Here is a 23,095-nt window from a genome sequence, read left to right as displayed (position 1 = left end):
GCTGTTTGTAAATCCTGGGGCTTTCTCACAACCTGGAACACTGATTTTTCTCTTTATCTGGGTCATTAAAATTCAGCAAATCATCCTGCAGAGAAATCTGGCTTCTCTCTAGAGGTTGTTAATGAGTTAATTAGTGCAATAAAATTTGCTTACAAAATATACATTGTAACCTTAATAATAAATAAGGTACCATAAAGCTGAGCTAGTACAGAATGCTTCCACTCCCTGCTAAGTATCTCATCTTTTTCCATGGTTGTGTTCATATTTCGAAGGAATTTTCAGTGGTATCATTTTTTACATGTGGACATCCCTGAACACTGCAGCTCTCCTGCATTCTTGAATTCCTTCCAGTTGGCCTCAAGAATCTAGAGTTCAAATCCCCAGTTAACAGGTACAGGACCCCTGGTTCTTTGCTGTACAAATGTAATTTTGGGTTATAAACTCCATATTCAATGCTTCACAGTTCAGGATCATTTGCTTTCTTTCAATCTCCTTTTTTAAGGAAAGCATATACATAAGTAAATGAAAAGTGACATGAAATGAAAAAATTGAAAAGTGAAAAGAAAATGAAATGTTTACTGTCACTTACTGTCATCAGAATATATTTTATTTACAGTATTTTTAAGATCATAGTTGGGAAATACACAAACAGTAATGATAATTTATTAGGGCTCAGACATTGTTATTACCCAAGTTGGAAATAAATACAATGGTTTTATGAAAACTTTCAGTGGTTTCATCTGCAGGAATGGACTGCAAATAAAAGTGAGGTGGAGAAAAACAGTGAATCCTTAAACTATTTTGGAAACTTTTGTGTCTCAGCTTTAATGTTCATCCTGCTGTGGTTCATGAACCATTAACCACAAGTTAAAGACAGTGGACTTTTAGACTTGAAAAATTCCTTATGGTTTCCAGAAGTCTCTGCCTTTTCATACTACATTATCATCTTATGCTCCTTATATATCAAGTCAGGGCCAGGGTTTGAGAGGATTTAGTTTGAGCAGGAAGTGACTATTTACCCATCTAGAAGTCTGTCTTTAAGAACAAGGCCAGCAGGGAGAAGTTAGTTATAAAATATTCACGATATTCTCTTAGTGGACATTGGATGTATCGTTGGCCAGGGCTGCCACTGCCCCACATGGTGCCCTGCTCTGGGCAGATCTAGAGCTGCACCAGAGGCATGGTTTGATGAGTAGAGCAATGGGTGAATTTTGGCTTGCAGTCCTCCCACCTCCACGGCTGCACAACCCCATGCTACCTGAACAGACACTACCCACTCTGTACCTCTTTCTCCCATAACTAGGGGAATTTATACATGGTGCAACCAGCCCCATACAGACTGTAACCTGGCCACTGACTTCTATTTGACAATGAGTATTTATGCCAATAGGTATGTTTGAGCTACAGTTTCTCTTTATGGTTAAAGGTGGTTGTCTCCAGAGTCATCCCACAGTTCATCTAGACTGCTCTGATGGCACACATTACAGCGGAATTTTCCATTTATCAGTATTAGATTTGTCCCACTTAGCTATGAACTTTTTAATCTTTTTTTAGTTTTAATTTTAATTAATTAATTAATTTTTAAAAGATTCTATTTATTTGACAGAGAGAGGTACAGTGAGAGAGGGAACACAAGCAGTGAGAGAGGGAGAAGCAGGCTTCCTGATGACCAGGGACCCCAATGCGGGGCTCGATCCCAGGACCCTGAGATCACGACCTGAGCTGAAAGCAGATGCTTAACCAACTGAGCCACCAAGGCACCACAAATCTTTTTTTTTTTTTTTTAAGATTTTATTTATTCATTTGTCAGAGCGTACACACAAGAAGAGGGAGTGGCAAGCAGAGGGGAGAAGCAGGCACCCCACTGAGCAAGGACCCCGATGTGGGACTTGATCCCAGGATCCTGGGATCATGACCTGAGCAGAAGGCATATGCTTAACTGACTGAGCCACCCAGGCATCCCAGCTGTGAGAATTTCTAGGGCAAATGCCGTGTAATCTATGCCCTTGTCCTCTATAGCCCCTAATGTAGTGACTAATACAGACAAAATAAACAATCTTTGTTTATTGAATCACCCAAAAAATGAAGGACCTGCAATGTACTGCCTCATATTTCTTAAAGTGAGATAATCATTGTATCTACCTCATAGGGTCATTGGAAGACTGAGGGAGAAAATGCAGAGCTGATAGCACTGTCACATGATAAGTGCTTGCTGTGTTTAGAGATTATTAATTATTATCCCTTTTTTACCACTCTAAAAGATAATTCTGAGGAGAATTGAGCAAATTAAATTAATACTGTCTTTGGAACTTACTGGATAAGTTGCTTAATTTATATTACGGGTTTGCAACTCACATTCAGCAAGGGGAGTGAATCATATCTGCTTGTCCACGAAGTCCCCTTATTTCTCTCCTTTTTTATTTCCTTTTTTTAAAAAAAGATTTTATTTATTTATTTGACAGACAGAGATCACAAGTAGGCAGAGAGGCAGGCAGAGAGAGAGGAGGAAGGATGCTCCCTACTGAGCAGAGAGCCCGATGTGGGGCTCGATCCCAGACCCTGGGATCATGACCTGAGCTGAAGGCAGAGGCCTTAACCCACTGAGCCACCCAGGCACCCGTCTCCTTTTTTTTTTTATTTCTTGAATCCAGTTACCTCTCTTCTTAACTCTCTGACCCCTCCTTTCTCATTAGACTTTTTCACTATTGGTAACTTAACAATTTCTGTTATTTCTAACTTGTGTCCTGCCTATAGTTTAGCTCCCTTAAATCTGTTTTCTGCAATGCCCTCAGTAAGTTCTTTCTGAAAGGAAGATAAGATCATGTCACTTCCCTACTTAAAGCCTCTCATTCAGCAGCTATCCTTTGGCCTTAAGAGAAGGTCAGCTGAACATAGTGTGGGAGAGACCTCCCATGTTCTGAGATCTGCTTCCTTCCCCAAGTTCACTATTTCCGTCCCTTCTCTTCACCATAGTAACAGCAGACTGTGGCACTCCAAAGAGAGTGCAGACAGAGTTCATTGTTAAACAGCCATATATCCTTTCTAGGTCAGACCTTTGCCCATGGCCTTGGTTCCTCTCCCCTTCAGGTGATGATCTCCTTTTCATCTTAGAAGACTAAACTTAATCAGTACCATCTTTGGGAAGCTTCCTTGGCTAACTCTCTTTCCATTCCGTGTTGAGATTGAGGGAAGTAGCTCTCCCGGTTCTCCCAGAGCGCGCTGGATATCCTACCTAGTATGCAGCCCTCTGGGTATCATCACATGCTTTCCTTCCCATCAACCGCAGGGACTACCGATGTGTTCCTCGGCTACAGGAATGATGGAGTTGTCCACAACTGTAACCTCAGGATCTGGTGCAGGTACAGCTCATTTTGCTCACTCTCAATATTAATGGAAGTAAGATGGGAAGGAAGGTAAAAAGATGGAAGAAAAAAAAAAAAAAAGAATGGCCTGAATTCACAGGCAGGAGTTGAGAACCCGAAGAACTACTCTGTTGCAAAATACTGCTGTCTGGCTTCAGTCTGTGAACTTTTACAAGTCTGCTCCTCTCTAAAGAACACCATTGGCCTCAAGGCAGTAAAACAGGTGGTTGGCAGGCTGCTTCTGTTTCCTGAGAAGATTTCTGTACATGTATTAGATGATTTTATCTCAGACTTTATCAGTTTACTCTGCTTCATTTAAAGTCCTGATGAATAGTAGAACTACAATAGAATAGTAACTACAAATTGTCTGATTTTTCTCTAAGTTAACTCCTCCTCATTATGGCTATATTGTAGTTAATGACCCTACAAATGGTTCAAGTGGCATAGCTGCCATTCATCCCAGCTCTTCCACATAGGAGCTCTGTGACACCACACAAGTTGCTTAACCTCTCTGATCTGCAGTTTGCTCATCTGCAAAATAAGGGTAGATACTTTCTTCATAAGATCATTATAAAAATTAAGTAAGGTTGCTTTAGATGTCTGTAGCTGTGTAAGAAATCACTTCAAAACTGAGTGGCTTCAAACAAGTCATTATTATTTACGAGTCTGTAGTGTGACCAGATGATAGTTCTCTCATCAGTATCCTTTCTTAAGGGTTATGAAAAAGGTTGTCAGTGAAGGTCAATATAAAGTTGGACAACTAGACTGCATCACTCCATAATATCTGCCCTCCCCCCACCATCTACATACATACACTTGCTTTTATAGAAGGATGCTTTAAAAATTCTGACTTCAGGGCACCTGGGTGGCTCAGTGGGTTTAAGACTCTGCCTTCGGCTTGGGTCGTGGTCTCAGGGTCCTGGGACCGAGCCCTGCATCGGGCTCTTTGCTTAGTGGGGAGCCTGCTTCCTCCTCCTCTCTCTGCCTGCCTCTCTGCCGACTTGTGATCTCTCTCTGTCAAATAAATAAATAAAATCTTTTTAAAAAAAATTCTGACTTCAGCTTTCCTCAATGTCTGAGAGGAAAAATCTTGTGACGGGAGGTTTCTGAGTTTGGGGAAAAACAATCTGTTTAAAAGGTCAGCAGAGAAGATTCCTCTCAGAACTGAAGACCAGGAACACTTGATTTTCACCATGAATTTGGGTACTTCTACCAGGTAATGTGAGATACGTAATCCATTGAGAGATTCCCCACTATATTGGCTACCAGGAAGCATAAAAAAAAAATGCCATGAGCATTTTTTGTCCATGAAATGTTCTCTTCTCATTCTGGTACTTAATTTTTTTTTTTTTTTACTTTATTAATTCCATTTTCTTATATTTTGTTTTACCATAAGCTGCTTGAACCACAGAGAACAGAAGAAGAAAAACTGGGTTCTTCACCTTCACATTCTTTCCTTTCATTCCTCCATTTTATTTTATTTTTTTAAGATTTTATTTATTTATTTGACAGACAAAGATCACAATTAGGCAGAGAGAGAGTGGGGGAAGCCGAGCAGGAAGCCTGATGTGGGGCTTGATCCCAGGGACCCTGAGATCATCATGACCTGAGCCGAAGGCAGAGGCTTTAACCACTGAGCCACCCAGGCACCCCTCATTCCTCCATTTTAATATTGACATCAGACCAGTCTCCTTAAAGAATTGTTTAGATTGCCACTAGTCCATTCAATCCCCCTCACATGTTCCCTCATCTGGAATGAATTCAAGGACCTCCAGAAGGCATTTCAAAAATTGATAAATACTCAACTTCTTTGTGGTAGTGACAGACAGAGACAAAAACTTAGAAGAGAAGTGATGTGCTGTTGAAACGAGAGTGGCTAAAATAAAGATATGAAATGGAAACAAAGAATGTGTAAATTGTGTAAATAGGAGAATTTTGAAGACATTTATCCAGTACTGGATCATTACAGAGGTTGAAGAAAAAAGATAGTATTACCATAGGCTCAGTTGAGAATATGAAAAATATCTGCAGGAAGCTGATTACAGAACTAGACAATTTTTGGAGGAAGGCTCTTGGTCCTTGGAGTTTCCCTGATAATTTGAATAACATGGGAACTCAATGCGCTAAAGTGTTCTTTATATCAAAATGAATTTGTGGGGCACCTGGGTGACTCAGTGGGTTAAGCTTCCGCCTTCAGCTCAGGTCATGATCTCAGGGTCCTGGGATCAAGTCCCACATCGGGCTCTCTGCTCGGCGGGGAGCCTGCTTCCCCTCTCTCTCTTCCTGCCTCTCTGCCTACTTGTGATCTCTCTCTGTCAAAAAATAAATAAAATCCTCAAAAAAAATTTTTTTAAAAAGAATTTGCTTATAGTGATATAGGAAGCTACCTAGATTGCATTTGTGACTGCTCCAAGAAACAAAGAAAAAAGAAAGTAAATATATTTAAAATGGGAGAAAAAAATGGCTCTTTACAAAAGCAATTAAAAAAATTGGAAAGTCTTGTTACCAATATTGCAAATGTTAAAACCTACATAGCCTGAGTGTAAAAGCAGTATCTACAGAGGAAGACTCAAGACCGAGCTCTAATCAGCTTTCACATCTGGTTTGCTACTCTTAGTGCCAAATCTACTTCATGCAAAATAGATGTAAATGAATGAGAGAGAGAGAATATCATATATGTCCAAAGACAAGGCATTTTCCCTCTTTTCTATGCCTCAGAAAAAAAGAATTGCCTTAAGTTAGAGTCCTTATCCATATTCCCATATTACCAGGTATTCTGTCAGTTGTTTTTTTTTTTTTAAAGATTTTAATTATTTATTTGACAGAGATCACAAGTAGGCAGAGAGGCAGGCAGAGAGAGAGGCGGAAGCAGCCTCCCCACTGAGCGGAGAGCCCGATGTGGGCTCGATCTCAGGACCCTGAGATCATGGCCGGAGCTGAAGGCAGAGGCTTTAACCCACTGAGCCACCCAGGCACCCCTGTCAGTTCTTTTGTTTTGAACAATAAGAAGCTATTTGGAGGAGGAAAAGAAAGATCATGAGCTGTGCCACTTTAGGATTTTTATAGAATTTATCTGGAGAATAATGTTTAAACAGGGAGAAAAAAAATCCCTCAACAGCAAAATTAGTCATTATTCCTGGGAGTGTGTTCTCAAAATTGCAAGTATTGAATATTATTATGTATATGCCTTTTAAAAATCACTTAATAACATAGTTCAGTTTCTGGTCACCATGTAGAGATCACAGATATTTGCCTGTCAGACAAATGGGAAAACAAGAAGTCCTAACATGACACAATTGAATTCTTGTGACTTCACTTGAAATTTCCAAAGAAAGCATCAAACATAGATTCAAAAGGTGCTTTATCTCCAACAACTTAGACAGATGGGACGATGATAGGTTTGGAAAGCTTTTAGAGAACTTGAAAAATGACTGTTCTGGGGAAGACCTTGAAGTCAGAATGCATGGGAAGAGATTAAATGCAGTGGGAAAAGAAAGGGTAATATTTCTAAATTGATCTATTTCATGTAGCATATTAAGTAATGTATTTGATACAACTATGCATAATGACTGATATGCATAATGACTCATCAATCAAACATTATATAGAGATGTCTATTTAATATGGTCCTCAAAGTTAATCAATTTTGAGGTACAAATTTTTCTTTTTTTTTTTTTTTTAAGATTTTATTTATTTATTTGACAGACAGAGATCACAAGTAGGCAGAGAGGCAGGCAGAGAGAGAGGGGGAAGCAGGCCCCCTGCTGAGCAGAGAGCCCCATGTGGGGCTCGATCCCAGGACCCTGAGATCATGACCTGAGCCGAAGGCAGAGGCTTTAACCCACTGAGCCACCCAGGTGCCCCGTCTTTCTTTCTTTCTTTTTTTTTTTAATTTTTTTTTTTCTTTTTTTTTTTTTTAAGATCTTTTAATTGATAAAAGAGGACATTTTCTCCTTTTATTTGAGGTTGCTTCCTATTCAGGCATTTACCTTATCTCTTAAATGGAACATTCTGTAGAAAATAAGAGATTTTGAAGTTACTGTGCAGAAATCTATAATAGCAAAGGAAGAAGTAGAGATTTCCGGGTACACAAGTGGTACTGTGGAAAGAAATGTAAAGGTATTTCCAATGAAATGGTGTTTAACTATTTAAGGCTGTGGCTAGAGCGCACCTAAATACTTCATGTAGTTTTGCTCTTCCAACTTGATAAAAGATGTGATTTCTGTGGAAAGATATGATGCCAAAAATCAACTTTATGCCAAGCATCAGAAAAAGATGTTAGAAAGCCTGATTTATAAAGAACTCATTTTCTCCAGTGAGGAAAATCTCTGGGACTGATCCTATGCAGGGTGTTCATGCTGTAATGGAATTAGGTCATTTTGATCCCAGTTTTATTCTTGCCAGCCCCAAGACACTAGTTGACTTAGTAACTTCATTCATTTGTTCTTTCTCTTATTCCTTTGTTCCACAACGTCCTTTGTCCTCCTCTGGGTTCTTGCTTTGAGCCAGGCACCGTGCAAGCCTTTAAGGATGCGGCTTTGAGAATCTTTGTCCTTCCTCTTGAGGGCTGAGAATCAGTAATCACTGGGGAGTTATTATGGGGCGTGGTGAGTATTGTAGTAGTGGCATAAGCAGAGTGAGTGAGAACACACAAGAGAGGACGTTAGAAAGCTCCTCGGAGTAAGTTGTGCCTCCAGGAGTGAGTGGGAGGGAGGGGAAGGGAAGAAGAAAGGAGAGGAGGATGGCACACCGTTAAGCATAGAGACACAGCTTCTAGAGCTGCCATCTTAAGCCATCACCTGCCCATTACCTGATATTTAAAAATTTACTTTTCCCCATCATTTCTTTTTTCTTTCTTTCTTTCTTTTTTTTTTTAAATTTTGTTTATTTATTTGATAGAGAGAGCACAGAGAGTGGGAGTGGCAGGCAGAGGGAGAAGCAGATTCCCCTCTGACCAAGGAGCCCGATGTGGGACTCGATGCCAGGACCTGGGACCATGACCTTGAGCTGAAGGCAGATGCTTTACCCAGGCGTCCTCCCCCATCATTTCTTATTTTGTATATAATTATCACTGAATTCATTTTACCTACAAAATCTTGCCCTGATTATCTATAAGGTGGGATTTTCAACATTTAAGATGAACATCTGATTTTTCTCGGACGTGATTTTTTTTTTTTTTTTTTGAAGGATAAACCCTTTACATTGATTAATTCGCCTTATTAGCTCCTTCATCACGGTTGGTTCTAATTCTTGTGATTAGGAATGTTTGTTATTAAGCTACTTCACAGCCCTGTTACTGCCTCTTCAGAGCCTTTCTCTTGTGTTTCTATCAGTCACTCAGTGAGGATGTTTCATCATTCTCTTCTTTCTGGCACACTTCTTGATTCCTCAATCTCCTCTCAGATGTCTCCTGGATAGTAACGTTGATCTCTAGAAACAGATCGTCTTCTCTTCTGTGATGCTGAGTTCCAGACTGAACCCCCTGCTCTGATACAATCTTGATCTCTTACTCGCTCTGGAATAGGGCTTGGTGTTCATTTGGGGTCTTATCTAGGACCTTCTCTGTCATCCCTCATTCGGCTGCCAGTGGCACTCCCTATTTCCCCTGATCGCCCCAGACTCTGGCTGGGCTCTGTCATAGTTCCAATCACCACTCCTCCGCGGTGCTAGTAGGACCCGTGCCATCCACACTTGCCCATGCCAAAACATTCACCAGGCTGCTGGATTTAAGTCAGTAAGCACACTACAGCGACAGCTACTTTCCTAATGAGAGTGACCCTGTCACTCATCTGCCTTATACTTTCATCATCCTCTTCCAAGAAGCCACCTGTCTGCAAAAAGGTCTGTCAACCTCTCCATCTTCTTCTAGGAGACTGTTTGGTTTCTGTTTAGAGCACTCAAGAAATGAGCAGCTAAGAGTATTAGCATTACTTGACCGTGGTTATTGTTTTCATCCAGATTGACAGATGCTTTTTATAGTCTCTGGCTGAGTTTCATCTGAAAAGAGCTTAAAATGCACAGGAGGAGGAAAGTGCTTCTCTCCTAGGATCCCCACTGAGCTGATAACAGTCTATGGGAAGTCATCTATTTAAACAGAAATAAACACGCCTTGGGATGCCAGGAGCCTATTTTCAGCTTTATTAAGCTATTTTCAGCTTTATTAAGAAATCTGTGTTTAATTTTTCCAAACATTTCCTTTCCCATTCATTTAGCTTTTCAGTGTGTGCGGATCAATTAGAACACTTGATGAGAATGCAGACGTTGCATTCTGCTCCTCACAGAAATGCCATGCATTTGGAGGAGGAGTAAAGAATCTGGAAGATTTCCAAGGGCCTTGTCAGAAACTTGTACCTACCTGGCTTTTCATAGGGACAAGTATTCTTGGTCCGATGTTACCCGGGTCCTGGGAAATCTTCCCGTTGGATATCTTTTCCTGTTTAAAAAAAAAAAAAAATTCCTGGGACTCCTGGGTGGCTCAGCTGGTTGGGCGTCTGCCTTCAGCTTGGGTCATGATCCTAGGGTCCAGGGTTCGAGTCCCACATTGGGCTCCTTGCTCCTGCTTCTCTCTCTGCCTCTGCCTGCCTCTCTGCCTGCTTGTGTACGCTCTCTCTCTCTCTCTGACAAATAAATGGATAAAGTCTTTAAAAAAAAAAAATTCCTTAGGACCACATAGATTAGTCAGACGTTAGGCCATGGTGAGATTTGAGTGTGTGTGTGTGTACAGTCCAGTAGTACATATGTTAGGCTGTGTGGGCTGGCTGGCCTCCCTGGTAGCTCTTGAGTTCTGCCATTTTAAAGCAATGGGAGGCACAGACAGAATAAACATGGCTGTGTTCTAAGAAAATGTTATTTATGGACATTGACTGTAATTTAAATTAGACATAAGTTTCACATGTTATGTAATACTCTTTTTCTTTTGACTTTGTCCAATCATGAAAAATTGTAAAATCCATTGTTTGCTCACGTGCCATAAACAAACAAACAAACAAACAAACAAAAAACAAGCCTGTGGGCTGTAATTTGTGCGCCTTTGCTGTAGGCAAAAGGACTCAAGTAATGAACAAGACAGAAGCCCAGTTCTCTTGTGACGCTTGTTTTCCACGAGGGAAGACAGACAGTGAGCATCCAAACACACAAACAATGAATATTCTATCAAGTTCTGAGAGCTAGGAAGAAAGGACAACAGAACAAAATGCAGATGTTGTGACTGAAAACAGCTAGTGGTAGAAAGACTGTGGGTGGGCGTTGCTTTAGCTGATAGGGAAAGTTTCTCGGACTTGGTATCTGAGTAGGCTTCCGGATAGTGCCGGGGAGACATGCAGATATCTCGTCCAAGTAGATGGAATGATGGAGGCAGGGCCCCAAGTCACGGCGAGCTTGGGGTGTTTGAAGATGACTGGTCTAGCTGGTGAGGACGTTGCAGAGGGGATGGGAAGGCCATGCCGTGAGATACGGATACAGTGACAAGTCCATGTAGGACTCTGGGCCAGAAGAAGGGCTCTGGGATTGATTCAAGTTTCAGTGCTAGGCCATCAGTAGATTTAAAGCTGGGGAGGGATGGGAAATGTTTTAGGACTTTGGATAGGTCACTTTGGCTGCAGAATAGATGAGGGACAGTAGTGAGGGGACAAAAGTGGAGGCCAGGAGCGCAGTCAGGAGGCTAGTCCAAAATAGAAGCTTTTCCATTTACTGTTCTAACACTTGATATGGGAATGTGGTAGAGACTGGGGAGAAGATGAGAAGTAGCGATGTAATAGCTTGGCTTGGACTGCCAAATGAGATTTACATCAAGAACACCACAAAGAAATGAAGTCCATATTATTTCTATTGCCTTAGTCATCCTCACAGTGGCAGTTAACTTGCTACCTGTGGCATTATTTTATTTAATTCTCACAGTTCTGTGAGGTAGGTTTCTTTCTACAGCAGAGATGAAGAAATTGGAATACTAAAAGGGTCTGCATCAGACCCAAAGGTCTCAGAACTGGCAGGTGGCAGAGGGGGTCTAGGACCCATGTTTTTCCTGGTCTTAAGCATGTGACCTTTTCACTTACATTTCAGTTATCTATTATTATACATTGAACCAGTCCAGAGTGTTCTGGCTTTAAACAGTGATTCGTTATTTTTTATGATTTGAGGGTCATCGGGGCTCAGTGAGTGGTTCTGTTCCCTGTGGTTTTGGCTGGGAGCATGCATGAGGCTACAATCCAATTGGAGCTCATCAGAGTCTGGAACATCCAAGATAACCTCATTCCCATGGTTGCCAATTGGTGCTAATTGGCTGGCGTGTCGCTGTTCTCCCTTATGTGACATTTCCACTATGGCTTCTGCCTTTAGACAGAAATGTTTAGCATTGTTTCCTTTCTTTGTGGTATATCAGCACTCTTCTAGGCAACTAAGGAGAAGCTAGAGCATCCGACCCATGTTGACTCCTGTGTTGACTAGACATCAGTTGTGTTCCTGGTGTGAGTGGAGCACTGTGCTGGGAACTGTGGAAAAGGAAGAACTAGATAAGACATGGGTCCTGCTGTCAAGGTGCTTCAGGTCTAGAAGAAAATATTACGCTGCCAGATGAGTACCTGAAAAAAACACAGATGTGTGTTTGTGGATGGAAAATACACTTCAAGATACATATCCGATTGCCCTTCTTGAAGGCTTGGACAAATTTCAGAAAGATGTTCTTCCTGTAAAGTGGATACTGTTCTCTGGCTTGCTCTAATTTTCTATATTATGGAGGAAATTGAAGCATTTATTCTTCGAGAAAACTAGAGAGCATTGTGAAAACTCAGTGTTTCTCATAGATGACCTAATTTCCGGTCAATCAGTGTTTGAAGAAGGAGAATTTCATCTGCCACCATGACCTCCAGCTTTGTTTGATCTCTGACTGGTTTAGGTCACTGAAGAGTATTGATTTTTTTTCCAGTGAAACCTTCCAGGAGTCTGCTTTCTATAAATATATATATATATATACATATATATATATATATATGAAAACCCGTAGACTAGCCACTGGCATGAAAAGTCCCAGTGTGCTCATCATGTATATAACAGATGTCTGAGCAACAAAAACTTGCATATAATAGATGTTCATTTAATGTTAATGTGGCAGCTAGGACCTACTGTTCATTGTTATAGTATAGTATAGATGTTTGGCAGTCAAATGACATTTAAAAACAAGGCTGCAATGCCATTCAACATGTGCTGATACTTCAGACATTGTGTTTAAATGCCTTCTGTGTATCGTTTCCTTTTATTTTTGTACATGTTTGTGATTGTAGATACTGTAATTATCTTCATTTTCTAGATAGAAACATTTTTTGGCACAAGAGTTATGTAACTTGTCCAGGGGACAGAGCCAGGGCTTGAACCCTGGTCCTTTTGATTCCCAAGTCCATTCCCTTCACGTAACACAGAAGTAGCAATGGGGAGAGAGCATTGGCAGAGCCTCTAGGAGAGCTGAGATCTAATCCTGCGGACTGAACTCACTAGCTGTGTGATCTTGGACAAACCAGCTTCCTTTGCCTAGAAAAAAAAATTACCTCTTTTCTATAAAGCACAGACATTTGCAGCCCATATTTCTGTGCTTATTTAGAGCCTACATTTTCTTTACATTTACATTACAATTACATTTACATTGTATCTATCTCCTGTACCGTTCTTTTTTTTTTTTTTTAAGATTTTATTTATTTATTTGACAGACAGAGATCACAAGTAGACAGAGAGGCAGTCAGAGAAAGGAGGAAGCAGGCTCCCCGCTGAGCAGGGAGCCCAATGTGGGGCTTGATCCCAGGACCCTGGGATCATGACCTGAGCGGAAGGCGGAGGCTTCAACCCACTGAGTTACCCAGGTGCCCCTCTTTCTTTTTTAATTAGTGCTTACCCCCTTCTGATAATCTATATCATCTACTCAGTCATTCTTTATTGTCTGTCTCCCCTGCTCTAGGATGCAAATGCCAGTAAGGGCAGGGATCTTTGTTTATTTTGCATAAAGATATATCCCAAGAGACTTTAAGACTTGCCAGCACATGGGAAGCCCCAAGAAATACATGGTGTACTTACTAAGGAATATTGTTATGGGAGAGAGGACGAGGCATTCCACAATGAGGAATATGGAGTAAGAAAGGACAATAAGACATTGGGCATCTTGGTCTTTTAAGTTGTTTTCTTTTATGTGAGGAAGCAATGAGGGAAGGAGACCAGACTGTGGGTAGGTTACCCTGTAGTGAGGGTCTTCAGTGTCACACACAACAGTTCAGATTTTATTTGTTTGCTGATAGTCAGTTTTGATCACCTGGGTGAAAATCCCAGGGGTGTGGTGGTTGTTTCCAAGAGACAACCCTTGAGGCTTAATACTGAATTTGCAAGTAACATTTAACTTTCTGCTCAAATGTATGGTCAGCCTTTACTGGGAAATGACAACAGCCATCACGAAAATAAGAAATGGTGGTGTTGTACTCTGAGCTCAGTGAGAAAAATGTGCAGTTGCAGATGTGTTATTCCTTATTTATGGTAATTGAATTTTAAATTTAATTTAACAGTAAAAATCTGCTATTTAAAGGATTGTGGGACGCCTGGGTGGCTCAGTGGGTTAAGCCGCTGCCTTCAGCTCGGGTCATGATCCCAGCGTCCTGGGATCGAGTCCCACATCGGGCTCCTTGCTCAGCAGGGAGCCTGCTTCTCCCTCTGCCTCTGCCTGCCACTCTGCTTATGCTCACTCTCTCTCTCTCTCTCTCTCTGACAAATAAATAAATAAAATCTTTAAAAAAAAAAAAAGGATTGTTACACTGTAAAAGACTTGAGAAGCACATAGATTCTAGGTGTACTTAGAGAATCATTTGATGCCTGATGGGTGACAAACATAAATGCATCCAAATTAATCATAATTGCCATTCTAGCATGTAAAATGCAGCAATGTGTTTATCAAAAGGACACTTCCAGAAGATATGAAAAGAACATGATAAATAGCAGGGCCAAAGACTTATGTTGCAAAGCTATGCGGGGAACAGAAGCTACCAAACGTATCCCTGCGTAGTTGAGACAATATAGATTTTGTGTATATATCAGTTTATTATAAATATTTCATAAACATTTTAAGAAAACAGCTGTGTATTTTTCTATTATGAACATTTACAATAGTCTTCTTAGCCTTTTATGAACTTTTGTATGTTTCAGCTTTTAAATTTTCATAATCCTAACTAATGCAATCAATTTCTTAGTGCCCATTCTGTTTTCCATATTAAGGATTGTTCTCAGAAGAGACCATACTCAGAGTGGAATTACTGGGACAAAGGATATGAATTATTTTCTCATCAGCCTGTCTGTTAACTTGATTAGTGAAAATTGGGATTTGTTAATGCTTTGTCTTTTATTGTTTTTAATTGCTGATGAGGTTGAGATTATGTTTATTTGTAATTTTATAGTTTTGATAAAGATTTTTTAATAATTTTTTTTTCTTAAATTTTAAAATAAATTTTATAAAGTTTATATGTAATTGTTTCCTCTTCTCTGAAATGCCTCCTTAGGCCCTGGGACTTTTTGTCTGTTGGAGTCTAGTGTTTTGGATTGGGATCTCACACTCAGAATTCTGCATATGCAAAAGCTAGGTCTTTCAGTCCAGCTAAATGGTCATGCTACTGGAATAATTAATCAATTCATTGCAACAGTTGGTCGATCTTCTGACATGATGGGTCATTTCATCTGTACGAGTGGATCAATTAAGTGAAACATCTGGTGGGATAAAGGTGCACCCAATAAATCATGTTAGGAAGTGGAGCTGAAAATCAAAGCATCAACTAGTTCCTGACTTGCCCGTGAGTTCACAGGCACCTCCCTTTTGATTTTTTTCCAAAGCGTAATGACGATGGAAAGTTCAGGAAATGTGGTGTTTCTCCACGTACGGGGGAGCCTCTGCACTAATTGCAGTATGTCAGTGTTTTTATCTTCCTTCTCATGGGGTGTTCTGAGAGCAATCTTCCCCTTGAAATTAACAGCCTGGGTTCTCTCCTTTCAGTGACCCTTCGCCAGATGAAAACTCTCATCGACTTAATTTAATAAATGAGGAAGAGCGTTCCCTCATTTTTCATAGGTTGTCTTCTGCAGTTGGATTCATGCCAAATCTAGAGATGAGGAGATTTTAGGAAACTATTTGAAATAATGAGTGCAAGGTGACTACGCTTGAGGTGAAAGAAAGGAACCATTTTATTTTTACCTGAGTGTGGAAATTTTCTTATTAGCAGTGATATCTCCTAACTTTGCCCCCTTACCCCTGAGACCTAATAACATTTAGGGGCACTAGGAGTCAAGGTCAGCAGGCGTAAAACCTGTCTGAGTTCTCTGATCTTGTCCCATGCCACGAATGAAAATTAGATTGTTTCACCACAGATTGGTTCTGTGAAGAATTAGGGTGTTAGGTTAACAGTGTACTTTTTCCCTCTGATTTTCTATTCAGTTATTTGGTTTATTTAAGTGTTCTTTGATTTAAAAATAGTTGCTCTAAAAATAGACACCCTGACTGTACTGTTGCTCTGCTGGAATTGGGCTTGGTGACCCTGCATCTGAACATAGCATTTTCTCCTGGCAGGTGTCGTGGCTGTCAACGTTGACAGCTCTTTGAGTAATTAAAATTTAAACGACGCTACTACCCGTGTAGCTTTAATAGGATTATACCTATCTTCTATGGATGAAAATATTTCAGTCATTTAACCCATGATGTGCAGCTGACCCCAAACACGTACATATATTCACACACACATGTGTGGTCGTAAGACAAAACTCAATTCAGATAACACTCACAATAAAGGTATAATTGTTTTTACCTCAACCAGGCGCAGTTTCTTTCTGGTTCTCTGTCCTGAATATCCAACAGCAATAATGACAGATCTAATAAGCATATCCCTTAAAACCCAGCCTAGGGTAGAAACACTGGTTCTATAATCTGTATCATGATAAAGTGTAGGGACACCTCTCCCTAGCTTTAATTCCAAATGAAAAACCAAATGCTTTCTATATTCTTTCAGTAGAGTGGTCCATCAGAACCTCTGCTTTTTTTTTTTTTTTTTTAAAGATTTTATTTGTTTGACAGACAGTGAGAGAAGGAACACAAGCAGAGGAAGTGGGACAGGGAGAAGCAGGCTCCCCACTGAGCAAGGAGCCCAATGCAGGACTTGATCCCAGGACTCTGGGATCATGACTTGAGCCGAAGGCAGACGCTTAATGACTGAGCCCCCTCGATGCCCCAGAACCTCTGCTTTTGAAGAAGCAGGTTAAACTATGGTTCAACAGCCTGGATGACTCAGATAACAAGTTGCACCCAAGATCACATTTTATTTGGTGAGTGATGGAAACAGTAAACCGTGTATTATTACGTTTTATTTATTAAGTGATTACAGTTGTCTATTCTTATTTTACCTCAGAAGGATTCAGGGTTGTATGCCATAGATTGAAGCAAGCTAAACAAAAAGTTGGTGTGAAACCAAACATGAAGCACTATTAAGCATATGTAGGAAATAGCCTGGGTCATAGAGAATCCAACAGCTCTAAGTTGGAACCTTGGCCTTTTCACTTTCCACTGAGAGACTTTGAGAAAGTGACTCAACTGCTCAAGTCTTAGTATCTTCATCCATTAAAAAAAGGGATAAAACACTAAACATCTCATGAGATGGTTGTCAAGCTTAAGTAGATAACACAGGTAAAAGAGGTTAGAGAGTATCATGGTGTAGGGAGTTATTAAAGAAAGGTAATAGTGTTGACAAATATAGCACCTGCATTAAAGGAAACCAACCAGATTTGAAAATCTGTTTTCTGACCTAACACACTAGGAAAGCACGCTGCTGAGAATGAGGGCAAGTTGAGCCTCCCTAAGCGCTCCCTTGGAGAAGGCTGATAGTAGGTCATCAGAAGGACTGCAGGCTGTAAAACACTGCATTTCCTTGGTAGCTTCTGAAGAAATTTGTCTAAAGAGTGTATAGGTATAGAACTGTGAAGAGAGCAGCATGAACTATCTCTAGAAGGAATAATCAATAAATGTTTTACTCTCTTATCATAAAGATATGATTCCATTTCTAAGATTACTATGTCTTCTGGGAAGAAAGGTTTTTTTTTTGTTTTTTGTTTTTTGTTTTTTTTAAGATTTTATTCATTTTGGGAAGAAAGTTTTTTATTTTTTTTTAAACAGTTTTATTTGTTTATTTGACAGAGAGACACAGCAAGAGAGGGAACACAAGCAGGGGGAGTGGGAGAGGGAGAAGCAGGCTTCTTGCAGAGCAGAGAGCATGATGTGGGGCTTGATCTCAGGACCCTGGGATCATGACCTGAGCTGAAGGCAGATGCTTAAGGAATGAGCCACCCAGGCGCTGCAGAAGAAAACTTTTTGAGAGAGGGAGCAAGAAGAAGGGGAGGAAGAGAGAGAATATTGAGTAGGCTCTGAGCCCAGCAGAGAGCCTGACTCGGAGCTCAATCTCAGAACACTGAGATCGTGACTTCAGCCAAAATCAAGAGTCAAAGGCTTAACCAGTTGAGCCACCCAGGTGCCCAGGAAGAAAGCCATTTTTGAAGGGAACATCAAGATCTTATTTTTTTCTGTCATCCCTCTAAAATTCTATTTTCATTTTCTTTCCCTCCTCCTCAACTTACTACCAGTCCATCAGCTTTACTTTGAAGTTTATCTAGCAGTGGGGAATGATTTTCTTTTCTTTTTCTTTTTTTTTTTTTTAAAGATTTCATTTATTTATTCCACAGATCACAAGCAGGCAGAGAGAGGCGGCGGGGTGGGAAGCAGGCTCCCTGCCGAGCAGAGAGCCCAATGTAGGGCTCATCCCAGGATCCTGGGATCATGACCTGAGCCGAAGGCAGAGGCTTTAACCCACTGAGCCACCCAGGTGCCCCGGGAAATGATTTTCTTAAGACATTATCTTGTGATAGTATCATGAGCTGCTGACATTATTTCTAATTAAACACACAGTAAATGGTTTAATTTCCTTCTTGAACCTCTTATGTACTGTATGTCAGACATGTTCTTTTTGATCATCCCATGGGGCTAATATCACATTATAGGAATTTCATTAAAAGGAAAAGAGTTTGGGAGCAAGCAGACTTCAAAATGCCTTGAAAAGAGCAAAGTTTGAGGTAGAGTTTACTTTCGAGTAGGCCCAGGTGGCTGCCATTTTCTAGAACATTGTTGTGTACCACACACCATGTTGGACACTTAGCATATAGTTTTATTTCAGTTTACCTCAGTTCCTTGGAGACAAGTGTATTATCCTTATTTCGTTGAAGAATCAGCTGAACCCAGAAACTTGTGGTAATATTGTCAAGGTGACCCAATAAGCTGTGGGTATGACCTTCTTCGATTCTAGGCCCACCTCCAAAGCTTTCTACCTCATCATCCTGTACTGCCCCCTAAGTACAAATATAAACACTCTTGAAGGAGTGACACTTTCTGTCATTCCTTACAATGACTTTTAAAATGTCTGATCTTCCAGTTCTCCATTATTCAAGTTCTACTCAGTGAAAAGAACTGATCTGAATACAAATATTTCATCAAGTAGAATTCATCTTTAGGTGTTCCCAAATGAATGAGTGGATGGGAATTTTTAGAAAATTTAAGTCATTTTTTAGTCTTTCATGATGGAGACCAATTTTCTCCTCATTCCAGCCACTATTCTCATGTTGCTCATGATCTTAATGACAGTTTTAGACAGGTTAAAGGTAGGAGCTGTAATTCCTTTCTGTTAATATAAAGTCATTTCTACTTAATGTTTATAATAGATAAGGGGCTATACTAGGTGCCTTATATGCATTAAATGAAAAGAACTTCACAAGAACTGAGAGAGAAAAGTTGATATTAAGCCTAATTTCATAGAGGTGCTAGCCTGGTTCAGTCAGTAGAGCATGCTACGCTTAGTCCTTGGGGTTATAAGTTTAAGCCTCATGTGGAGTGTAAAGATAACTTAAAAATAAAATCTTAACTGAATGGATGAAGAAGATGTGATACACACACACACACACACATATACAATGTAATACTATGCAGCCATCAAAAAACCCCAAATCTTGCCATTTGCAATGATGTGATGGAACTAGAGGGTATTATGCTGAGCAAAATAAGTCAGTCAGAGAAAGACAATTATCATGTGATCTCCCTGATGGAGGAATTTGAGAGGCAGGATGGTGGAGGGGGGGGTCATAGGGGAAGGGAGGGATGATGAAACAAGATGGGATCAGGAGGGAGACAAACCACCATAATAGATTCTAAATCTCAGGAAACAAACTGAGGGTTGCTTGGAGGAGAGGGGGTTGGTTGGGGTAGTTGGGTGATGGACATTGGGGAGGGTATGTGCTATGGTGAGTGGTGTGAATTGTGTAAGACCAATGATTCACAGACCTTTACCCCTGGGGCAAATAATACATTATATGTAAATTTAAAAAAAGAAAGAAAGAAAATGCTTTTGCAAAAAAATAATAAAAAAAGTAAAATCCTGACAAAATCTAAATAGATGAGAAAAATGAGGTCCTGAGGAACTATTTACTTATTCAAGGTACATAAAAGAAACAAGTTACAGGGGTGATATTTGATACTAGATCTACCTGGCTCTTAAATGTGTGCATTTTCTTTTACACTCATCATAATGACTAATATTTAGGGTCACTCACCCTGTGAATTAGTGTGTTGAGATGGGCTGATAATTACAATAATACTTTGACATTTAGAGTTATAATAATATATATATATATATATATATAACATATTATATAAAATGTATAATATAAACTGAGCAAATATTCATTGAGTGGCTACTATGTGTCAGGCGTTATCATAGGCAGTGGATCCAAAGCAAAAGCAGAAACTAATTTGGTTCCCGTCCTCCTGGTCTTTATAGTCTATTGGGAAGGCATAGATTAAATCAGATAATTAATGACACTCATGATACATGCTGTGAAGTAATGCAAGGTGCCAGAAGAGCTTATGATTCATAAATTTGACCTAGTTTCTGGGTCAAGAAAGGCTTTCATGGGGGAAATTAATCATAGGTTTAACTAAAAGTGGTTATTAGATCATGTTCCTTTTGATCTTCTGATAGGGTTGATGTCATTTTATAGGAATTTAACAAGATGGTGGTTTGGAAGGGTGGTGGCCAACCAGAGAATGGTGTTCTAGCCTCTGTGCGGGTTCAGATGCAGGAAGGACTTAGCACGTTGGAGTGCAGGGGGCAGGAGGCTGACTGTGGAACAGGGTCAGAACCCACAGAGTATGGGGTGCCTGTGAGGCAATTTCATCTGTTTCTAATGGGTGCTGAGAATACATTGAAAAGATTAATTTGTATACAGTCTGTCGTTCAAGTTGACTAAGCTTTCCTTTTCAACTTCAGTATATGGGCTCCAGACACTGGGTAAGTAACCCATGTAGTGGCTTTATGAGGTGAAAATCATTCTGTGTGTTTCAGTAACAAGATCTGTAGCTTTACTCATTTCTCACATAGTGTTTAACAACTCTGAAGCAGCTTATTGATGCTATCAGGAAACTGATACATTTCTAAAAAGAAATGCATTATCCATGCTATAAAATTAAATGTTGCATTGCAAAGCAATGTACTAAATATCTTTTTAGTCAATTTTTGTAAACTAAGTGTTATAAAATTATATTGAAGCAAAAGGGTGCATAAATCCATCGGGAATTTATTTCTTAAAGAAGTTTATTTAGTTGCCCTGTATTGATAGGCAGATTTTAATTACCTTTGTACAAATGTATATTTTTCATGCATGGGAAAAGATATACATTCTTTTACCCATACTGTCATTCAGGCTTGCATGTATTTATTTGGGGCTTTGAGGATAAATGCATTTTAGAAATTACTCTCTTTTGATTTAAAAAAAAAAGTAGTATAAAATCAAATACGTTTTTAAAACCTTCTTTTACACAAATATTAACATGTCCTTGTATAGTCTGGATTCTGTTTTAAGAACCTCTAAAATGGATCATAGCTATAAATGCCTACATTAATTTTCAATGCAGAAACTGGAGCTATCCCTAAAGCATTCTGAACATATCTTGTATAGTGTATAGTCCTACAATTTTGGATAATAAGAGGCTGAGAACCCTCTTATACCTAAAACAGACAACAACACAACAACAATAACAACAACAAAACAAAACTCACAGCATTTTCTGAGCACCTTCTGTGTGCTAGACACTTTTCATATCATCTCATTGAATCATCATGAACCAAGAGGATAAATACCATTATTACCCTATTTTATAGATGAGCAAGGCACAGAAAGGTTCGGTAAGTTGTTCTGTCCCCACAACTAGTAAGAGTTTGAGCTTGGCTGGGAACCCAAGAGTTTGGCAGGCTGAATGGAGAGTCCATGTTCTTCAGCTTGTATCTGGCCGTGATGATTCCAATGTGGGACGGTTCCTTTAGAAAAGATGTTTTATATGATCTTTTTTTCTGTCTCTCCTTTTGGAATGGCTGCTTTGTTACAGCTTGATGTTAACACCTATCCCCTCAAATAAACTAACTCCTCCAGAAAAAAGTAATAGAATAATAGCACAGATGATGACGAGTAGCAGCTCCCATTACTCAAACCTGATTATATGCCAGACCCTAGGGTCAGTACTTTACATTTTCCAACTTCCTTCTCAACTCTAGAAGGAGGTTTAAATGTTCCCTTTTCACATATTAGGACTCAGAAGCTCAGAGGATTGAAGTAAACTGTCCTCAGAGTGGCGAAGGTGAGAATATTGATGTCTGAGCAACATACAAGTCTGTGCCCTTAACACAGTACACAAAATTGTCTCAACTTTACACATGTTTGCATGCAGTTGCAAGTATGGATAGGTGTGAAAGGCAGGGATGTGTGAGAGAAATAATTTATAGTTCATCAAAATAGGAGGTCTGGCACTGCAATTTTTTTACAAGATTTTTTATTTATTTTTTTATATTTTGAGATGCCATTTTTAATTTATAAAACTGGGACAGATTTTTTTTTTAACTCATATTTAGAGTGAACAAGAATTCCACCAGATTGGCAGTCTAAGCCACTGCTGGTAACAGTGTTCATCCAGAGGTTCTTTTTTTAAAAATTAACATATAATGTATTACTTGTTTCAGGGGTACAGGTCTATGAATCATCAGTCTTACACAATTTATAGCACTCACCATAGCACATACCCTCTTCATTGTCCATCACCCAGCCACCCCCCTCCACTCCAGCAACCCTCAGTCTGTTTCCTGAGATTGAGTGTCTTATGATTTGTCTCCCTCTCTGGTTTCATCTTGTTTCATATTTCCCTCCCTTCTCCTATGATTCTCTGTCTGGTTTCTCAAATTCCTCATTGATTAGGGAGATCATATGATAATTGTCTTTTTCAGATTGACTTATTTCGCTCAGCATAATACCCTCTAGTTCCATCTACATCATTGCAAATGGCAAGATTTCATTTTAATGGCTGCATAGTATTCCTGTGTGTGTGTGTGTGTGTGTGTGTGTGTGTGTGTGTACACCACATCTTCTTTTTTATTTTTATTTGAGAGAGCGAGAGCAGAGCGGGAGGGGTAGAGGGAAAGGGAGAGAATCTCAAGCAGATTCCATGCTGTGCGCAGAGCCTGATGTGGTACTTGATCTCACAACACTGAGATCATGACCTGAGCTGAAACCACGAGTCTAATGCTTAACCAAATGAGCCATCCAGGCACCCTTGGCACTGTAGTGTTTTTAAGACCCAAATACCACTGCAT

General features: G+C 39.8%; 1 protein-coding gene across 3 annotated transcripts in view; it reads left to right on the top strand.

Annotated features, from left to right (window-relative positions):
• Positions 1-23,095, top strand: part of LOC111149686 (neural EGFL like 1) — an 836,166-nt gene that overhangs the window by 550,506 nt on the left and 262,565 nt on the right. The gene's annotated exons all lie outside the window — the stretch shown is intronic.

The sequence above is a fragment of the Enhydra lutris genome, unplaced genomic scaffold (assembly GCF_002288905.1).
Source record: "Enhydra lutris kenyoni isolate GAN:26980312 unplaced genomic scaffold, ASM228890v2 scaffoldscaffold22, whole genome shotgun sequence".
NCBI classification, from domain to species: Eukaryota; Metazoa; Chordata; class Mammalia; order Carnivora; family Mustelidae; genus Enhydra; species Enhydra lutris.
This window is presented reverse-complemented; position numbering and strand designations above follow the sequence as displayed.